At 32.3% G+C, this 8,391-nt stretch overlaps 1 protein-coding gene across 1 annotated transcript in view; it reads right to left on the bottom strand.

Moving 5' to 3' along the window:
* Positions 1–8,391, bottom strand: part of LOC117111239 (protein phosphatase 1 regulatory subunit 16A-like) — a 53,249-nt gene that overhangs the window by 38,728 nt on the left and 6,130 nt on the right. The gene's annotated exons all lie outside the window — the stretch shown is intronic.

The raw sequence follows: 8,391 nt of genomic DNA, 5'->3' as shown, positions 1-8,391 counted from the left end.
CTACAAACGTCGCCTAAAGTAATTGATTTTACCCGGCAGAACGAAAGAAGGAAACTCCGCTTTTCAGTCGTCTTAGGCCCTTGTTTTTTGACAAACAATGACCTTTCAGAGGTCAAATTGCTGTCAAGAAGATGAATTTGGCTGCTTCACAGCAATAAAATTCAAAAATTTGAATTACATACTCTGTATAGGTTACTATTCAATAATTTGTATTAGTTTATTCTTACACTAATACTTGTTTGCATCAGCACCTAATTCAATTGCAATTTAAATCAAGACAAATATGAGGCATGTTGTGGCGAAATGGTTGAGTTGTTGCACAGTCCAGTATTGAGTAAATGAGCTATAAAATATGCGAGCTCAAAAAATTGCCTAAAAATCCAAATTTATTTTTTACTAAAGATCAACAGTTTAATGTCTTATTAATCCTAGTGAAAGGTTTATAAAAAAAACCTGAATATTTTAATCAGCTGTTTACTTTTGAAATATGATTGGATCCTTTTGATTTTTAATTAATCTTTGTTTAGGATTAATCACAGAAATTAGAGAATAGAATTTTGAATTATATTTTCTCAAACAAATGAAACATTGCCCACTATAGATTTAAATTAAAGATAAAATATGAATAAGCCAATAATTACATAAAAACATAACCAAAATATAACAACCCCAAATAATTGCAAAATAACAATGTTGCAAGTTCTTTTACTCCAACCCAGATGTAATTTTTTTCTTCACTCTATTTTTATAATTTCCTATGTAAATTGTCTCAGTTCATTTTGCTTAAAATAATACAGCGAGTTTTTGATTTGCACTAAGACGTGACATTAGAAGAACGGATGCACTCATGCGTGTACATTCTCTGCACAACATAGGTTCGGCCAAATTGCGCCCTAGAATCTACGCAATGGGGAAAAATTAATGTTCTTGCAAGCACAGATAACTTCTTAGTGACGTCATTATGTACATCCTCCCTATTAATATTGGACAGTATCATTATTTAGTGTACAATAGTGTATTTTTATAATATGCAATATAATATTATGTTATTTCTAGCTAGTAAAAGTATTGCTTGCTTTATGACAACTATAAATGAATTTCTGAATCTAAATTACCAAGTTTAGTATATGCACAATTTGTAGTAAATATTATAATTTCTTGCATCACTTATTGCAATTAAACAAAAATATATAATGCTATACTGTAGATAAATGTAAAAGATAATCTTTATTTGACTATTTTATAAATGAATCAGTACAATATTATAAAGGGAAGAGATGATATTTTCTATGTTTATGAATAAACATAATATAAATAAACAGATAAATGGAACAGATAATCTGTGTTTATAAAGCTAACAAATTTTAGTATTTGTAAACATTATGACAAATACACCTGCAATAGAAATATTTGTTTGGCACACAAGTTGGGTGACAGACTAGAGAATTAGAACGTTTTTTTTTTTACAAGATATTCATAGAAACTGAACTGCCTTGTCAACAGGGGAGTTAAAATCCCATTTAGACTGATGGAATCAAAGCATGGCGGAGAGAGTAATTTATATTGATCCAGCCAGACCGAAGCCAACTGCAATATCTCCCCGAAGCTTTCCAAATCGTGCTGTTAACACTAACGTAGCACTTCAACGCGCTGCTGAAACATGTTTCACAGTTTTAGAAACTCATTTGCGATGGCTAACGAGAGAAAGATGGAATACACTTGACTAGGTGTCTTGGGAATATTGTTGATTCACTGAATAAAATTAGTGCCAGCGTAAATGAAAAACATTTATCAAATTAAATGAGAATTTACAACAGTTTATAAAAACCTTGTAAAAAATGCAGCCGTGCATGACATGGTGTGCATTGGCATACTGTTAAGTATATTGCTAAAACTGAAAATAAAAAGGCTGTAACTTAATAGAAGTTTAAACTATGAGTAGAATAATTGTGCAATAAACAAAGATTTTATAAAATTTAATTCATTACATGGCATGAAATGAAAAACACTATTTAAGATTATGCTGAATAATTATAATCAACTGATTGAAAGTACTGTATTTCTTCAATTTAAGGTATCTTTCACCATCTAGATACCTCATGAAGATAATTGAAGCTTGCTTCCTCTGTTGGATACCTTAATAATACATATCAACTCAAGTTACTTTCTCATTCTAATGTGAAACATAATCTGGTAATGCATCTTTCATCTCATCTGACACCTATACTGCAACACCTATACCATATCACCTTAGACATGTTATGTTTATAGTACAGTATACACATAAATGCGATGTATAAACACAAAATTGAGGATGGTGACACCTGAAACATAAACACTCTAGAATTGCAGGTGGGAATTAGAGGACGAGAAAAATTAAATCAGTCTATCTGAATTAAGTTTTACTTTCAGTAATTATTTCAAATTTAGAAGATTATTAGCCATGGCATACAGTGATGTATTGCACATTATACACCATCCCTATAAAAGCTCCTTTGCAAAATATTCTGAACGACAATTTTTACTTTGACATCATTTCAAATCACTGCTTGATGACATCACAAATTGTAGTGATAATAAATTAGAATTTTTTTAAACTTTATATTTATGGAGTAATAATTTTCTATCAATGTTGTATTTCAGAGAGACTTTTAAAAATATTTCCTTCACATCCAAACAGCAAGTACACTCACCGCTTAGGGAGTGGAGTTGTTTCCAGTCGTGAGAAAAAGTCCTATTGTGACGGGAATTGAACCCAGGGCCCTGGGATTAGAAGGAAGGCATCTTAACTAATAAGCTATTCACTCCAATTCTGTACAAAATCAAATACTGTAGTTTGTACTCAAAATGCTAGTAATTTAGATACTGGTATGGTGAATTTTGATCAAATTTTCAATCAATTGCAAAGGGCCATTTAATTACTGCAAGGAGTGCAATTCAAGTGAATAAGGGCAAGATCCTATTGTAACCCTACAACAGCAGCCTTTGCCCTATGGGTTGCCCTGTCACAATATAATCATGCTATCAAGGCATGCCCTTTATTGTTTTTGATAAGGATGTTCATAAACTTGACAGTACATGTGATAGGCTCTTGAGAAAAAAGCTGTTAGTTGGAAAAAATTTTAATTGAGTTTTTGGTATTTTTAGATTTTGCATGAATCCTTCTTTAAAACAGTGTTTATTTGATGGTAATTGGTTGTGTATTAGCGAAGTTATGAATATTTAATTCATTGTATATCAGCTAACTAGGTTCTGAGAAAACAGCTTTCAAAGATTCCAGAATCAGTAGTTTATTATCAAAATTTGTATTTTTAAAATAATTTTTAATATACTTTTCAGTTGTTGTAGATATAGTGACTGATATTTTGCATAAATGTTCTTCAAATATCTTCTTTTATAAAATGCAAAAACCTTAAAAATTTAATGTTCAAAATTCTGATGCTCGAAGGGTGCTTAGTGCAAAATTTTATGATTATATTTGTACCAATTTCTGGATGCACCACCATTGCAGATAGCGTCGTGTCACTGTTTTACAAGTGAAATACCTAATAAGTTATGAATTAACCATTTGTATAGATTTACTGGATGCCAAGTTTGGACTCGTGCTTTCTTTGCATTTATTATTACATCAGGACTTTGATTGATGGCATGCCTGTTTTAATCGATTGAAAGCATCGGGAATTACAGTACATCTCCTACTTTACTGTATTGGTTTCTCTTAACTGATAAACGTGCAATTCTAACATCGTCACAAGTGATAGTTTATTAAATTTTGAAAATCAGTACTATCAATCTTAATGAGGACATTCAACTGGCTATTTATTGTCCATAAGAAGCAATGGCTATAAACAGTGTAAACATGCCATGTTTCTGGGTATACATCGTTGTACTGATTAACTCATTAGATTTTTTTTTCTTTTTTAAATAATTTTATTAAGGCAATACAGTAAAAAAACACAATACCGAGTCTTAAGCCTACCCATCAGATAGGCTTTCCCCATTTTAGCTGATTCTTTCAGAAATAATCATGGCCTAATATATTTAATTCTGAAATGTAAATAAGGCAATAATTGCCTAGCGTCTCTAGTTGGCACGGGATTATTACCAGATTATCACCTAGGCTTTACAAATGTTCCCGCTAGCTTCCGGAAGGTACTTTCAGATCCCCTACTTGACAGCTTTCTAGAAAATTAGAACCTTCCCCTCGCCTTCCCCTACCTCACAACCCCTTACAAATCCTGCCTACAGGTTTGAAGTTGTTATGTGGGACCTACTGATAGGTAAGTCCACGTTGATAGGTTTGGTGTATTTTCCTTAAATACTTCCTCATGACGTTTGATAAGGTTGAGTAAAACTGAACAAAGTAGAAGGTGTGCTTAAATACACACAACTATAGCAATGACAAGTCTACTGTTAATAGTTTTTCACAATTCGCCAAGTTTCACAGGCAGGAAGGATTTAGAGGAACTGCAGAAGGTCATAAAACCTTTCAACCATCACAGCTCAAAGCACATGACAATTAAGGTTAATTTAAAATGGGTGTGTCACACAATCTCACACATATTTTAATGTAAACAATTTAACAGTTTCTGCAATTAGCAACTGTCCATGAAATTATATAAAAACACCTTTCATTTTAAGTTGAATATAAAAATGAAGTAAATTATTAAGTAACAGTAAATTATTGCCTGTAATTAGCTTAAAATATAGCATGATTTTTAAGAAATTAATGTTAAATTGAAAAAAAAGGGACGAGTCTAAGATAGCTGTCATTGAAGATTAGTACAATGTACAGTACCACATGGATTTGTGTTATTTCCTGTAATCAATATTATGTTATTTAAATGTATGGTTAAAAAAGAGATTAAAAGTCAATTAACATTCTAAGCATTTAAAATGACAAATCCCACAAACACAAATTTGTTCATGAAGCTAAACCATACATGCCAACATTTGGGTAAATAAAAATCAGGAGAACAAAGTATTAAATGTATGTGTTTTCTTCATAGATTTTTAGTGATATGCACCAACCGAGGGCTGGAGGCCGAGCGGGGTCTGGGTTTGGGAGAGGGCGAGGGGTGTCTCCCACTCGTACGTAGGCTGGTGGTCCAGGGGGCTTCGAGGAGGAACCCTGGGATTCTTTCTGTTTAGAGAGCCAAAATGATTGATTTGGATATGTAACTAAAATATTGTGAAAAACAGATCAACAGGAGCCTATCATAAATCTAACTTAATGATGAAAAAATTAAATAACATTTTTGGGATTTTTAACAACCACTGTATTTTTCTTTTTAGGTATATTTTTTAATCAGCTAACATTACCAGGCCTACAATAACAGAGAAGTAATGTATGTTTTTTGGGGAAAAAATTAAATTAAATTTTTGGGTTTTTTTAACAACCACTGTATTTTTCTTTTTAGTTATGTTGTTTTAATCAGCTAACATTATCAGGACTACAATAATAGAGAAGTAATGTATGTTTTTTTAACTTTAATGACCCAGGGATTATTTTTAAAGGAAATTCCATTCACCTAGCTACAACCGCAGTTCGACCTAGCCTGGCCTACCCTGAGTTTTAAAGGGTATTATTAAAATCAAACAATATGTAGGCCTACCTCCTGTAGACAATATATTATTATAAATAAATGTATTATACTTTTCTCTGACAAAGATATACAGTAAATTGCTAGTATGTGTAAAATGTGGGTTAAATGTTGGGTGTGTCCATTTGCCAGCTGTCCCCTATACAGTACATCACTTTGACACTTAAAACTAACACTTCCTTAATTGATTCTGAAGATGGCTTGTCCCGTTCAGTAAACTAACCATCACTACCATAATCTACTTCAAACTGGCATGAAACCAGGAAGTTGATTTATTGTAATAACACCCAACGAAGAAAATTTTGAAGTGTGCTTGTAAAAGGAAATGAAAAATAATCACTCGACACCCTGTAAAAAGTGTTAAAAAATTACCAATTTAAATAGTACTTATAAAAATAGGCTCACATAGGAGCGTGTCTATGCCCTATACAGTACTGTCTTATTGTACAGGTACCTGTATTATGTTAAACTAATAGAGTACCCACATGGGAATTTGGTTATCAGGAATTGTGAGGTGTTGTTCACTGTCTGTAGTGAATTTTTAGTGACTTCTGTGAAATCTTGTCATTCAGTATGGCATCATATTTTGTAGACTTGATTTTCATTGTTATCTTTAGCTCATGACTCATTTCTCCATACAGGATTTTCTCGATCTTACAGGGTTAACTGATAAACGATAATGTAATATCTAGCCCCGCATATTTAATAACTTTATTTTAAATTTTTAAAAAATTGCATTACTCATAAAAGAATTATTTTTTATATAAAGCTGTAGGCCTAATTATCATATTATTTTAAAAATTAATCACTTGTTAGAACATAAACCAGAATTTATCATATTATTATCATTGTTGTTTTAGTACTGCACATTATTATCATGCTTACCATTAAGCATTAATATAAACTTACTGTAGACTTTACCATATCTATAGTACAGCAGAACTGTTTACAGTAACTTAGTTTAGTGATCAATAGAAAAGACGAAAGAATAAGTTTACTGGGTTAGTCTACACGTTGTTCAGGGTACCAGAGAATTAGTTTATTGCGCAAAGAAATGAGAAGTACAGATTGTTAGGTAAACATAAAGGTGGAACTTCAGACCAGAATACTCATTGATGTCTTCCAAAATCACGTCAAAAAAATCAAATTGGATTGGATTTATTCGGTGTAAACACCAAGGATAGCCCACGAAAGTCTAGAAGAAGACTTATTTCCAGTGGGGTCCTTCTGGTGGTGATTGGACAGTACACCGGGAGACAATCCCCTACTCTTTTCCGAAGAGTGTACTGCGTTCTTAAATGTGCACATGGGCCATAAATGCACACAGGACAAACAGCTTAAACATCTCATCCGAAAGACGGTGCGCTATTGTAACTTGTATTTCAGCCCTCTAGCTGCAACACAAGGAGAGGCAGCGATGGGAATTGAACTGGGGACCTAGAGATCTTCACGGTTCAGCGCACTCACAGTGGCTACCACCAGATTAGCCGACTGAGACAAGCTGCTCTCTCAAACACAAAACCAGAAGCATAATAGGCCTTTAAAGTATAGTTAGCAGCTACCATTCATTTTCTTATCAATTAACCTCCAAACAAGTATATAAACTAACTGCTGTTTGTGTCATTTTGTATGAATGGACTGCAGTTATACGGTACAGTACCTGTACTATATTAAATTCTGTAAATTTTAATAGGCCCAACTGAAAGTTAAGACATTACACTTTATTAATTGAAACTTGTACAATGTATTATCAGACATAAACATTTTATACCAATGCCCAACCATGCATGACTGATTTGACTACTGTACCATAATCAAACTTTGACCTTACTTCCTATTTTTCAAGTTTGTGAATATTTCAAAAGAATCACAAAATAATGTCAATAAACTGTAGACAGCCGAACTATGACAAACGTGTTTTAATATCTATAGTATTGCTAACAGCTCATGTTTCAAAGAAAAAAAGTTTGGTATTATGAGAGTAACACAAAAAAGGCTACTTTTCCAGAACAACCAGACATTCATGTACAGTAATGCTTTAAGTATATTTACTTACAATTAACCTATATACCCACAATCAAAGTAGACACAGTTGGTCCAACAGGGCAATTATTCACTGCTGATATTAATGTGCCATTATAGTTAATAAATGTAGCTCTAAACATAATTGTTCAGTACACAGTAAAGAATAAACAGGGTAGTGAACCACTCTATACGAAAAAAAAAAACAAAAAAAACAGTAGTCTAACTAACTAGCTCTATATTAGCTTAAAGCCTTACAGTAATTAGATAGACTGCCTTGTGGAGCACCTAATGCACTTGTAGATTGATAGGTTTAGTAGGCGATTACTGATAGATCTAATAATAGGTACATAGTAATTTCCTCATTAGCATAATTCAAAGGCGTAGCAACTCAAATTAGTAGACAATTCAATATGCACCTAAATTATAACTAAATTATTAACTATGCTATACCATGGCTATACCCACCATTGTTATGATAGTCTCAAGGGTAAACTTTGAGACTATCATACAGTAATGGTGGGTAAATAACATGACACTTCTACTTAAATGACAACTATTTACACAGTTATTATTTACTTCACGCTCCTTTTGCAAGACTAAGTAAAAGTCAATTTTTTTATTTCTGTATATGGACCGCAATTATGGAATGATATCTAATGTAATGTTTATAGATCGTAACAAAACCTATATTTTTAGAAAGCATAAAGAAGAATTATTATTTAGAAACACATACAATTCATAATTTCTTATATTTGTAAGTTTA

Source organism: Anneissia japonica, unplaced genomic scaffold (genome assembly GCF_011630105.1).
Source record: "Anneissia japonica isolate Jap-2015-1 unplaced genomic scaffold, ASM1163010v1 scaffold288008_len1385354_cov213, whole genome shotgun sequence".
Taxonomy (NCBI): Eukaryota; Metazoa; Echinodermata; class Crinoidea; order Comatulida; family Comatulidae; genus Anneissia; species Anneissia japonica.
The sequence above is the reverse complement of the archived record's forward strand: the minus strand, read 5'-3'. Positions and strand labels throughout refer to the sequence as shown.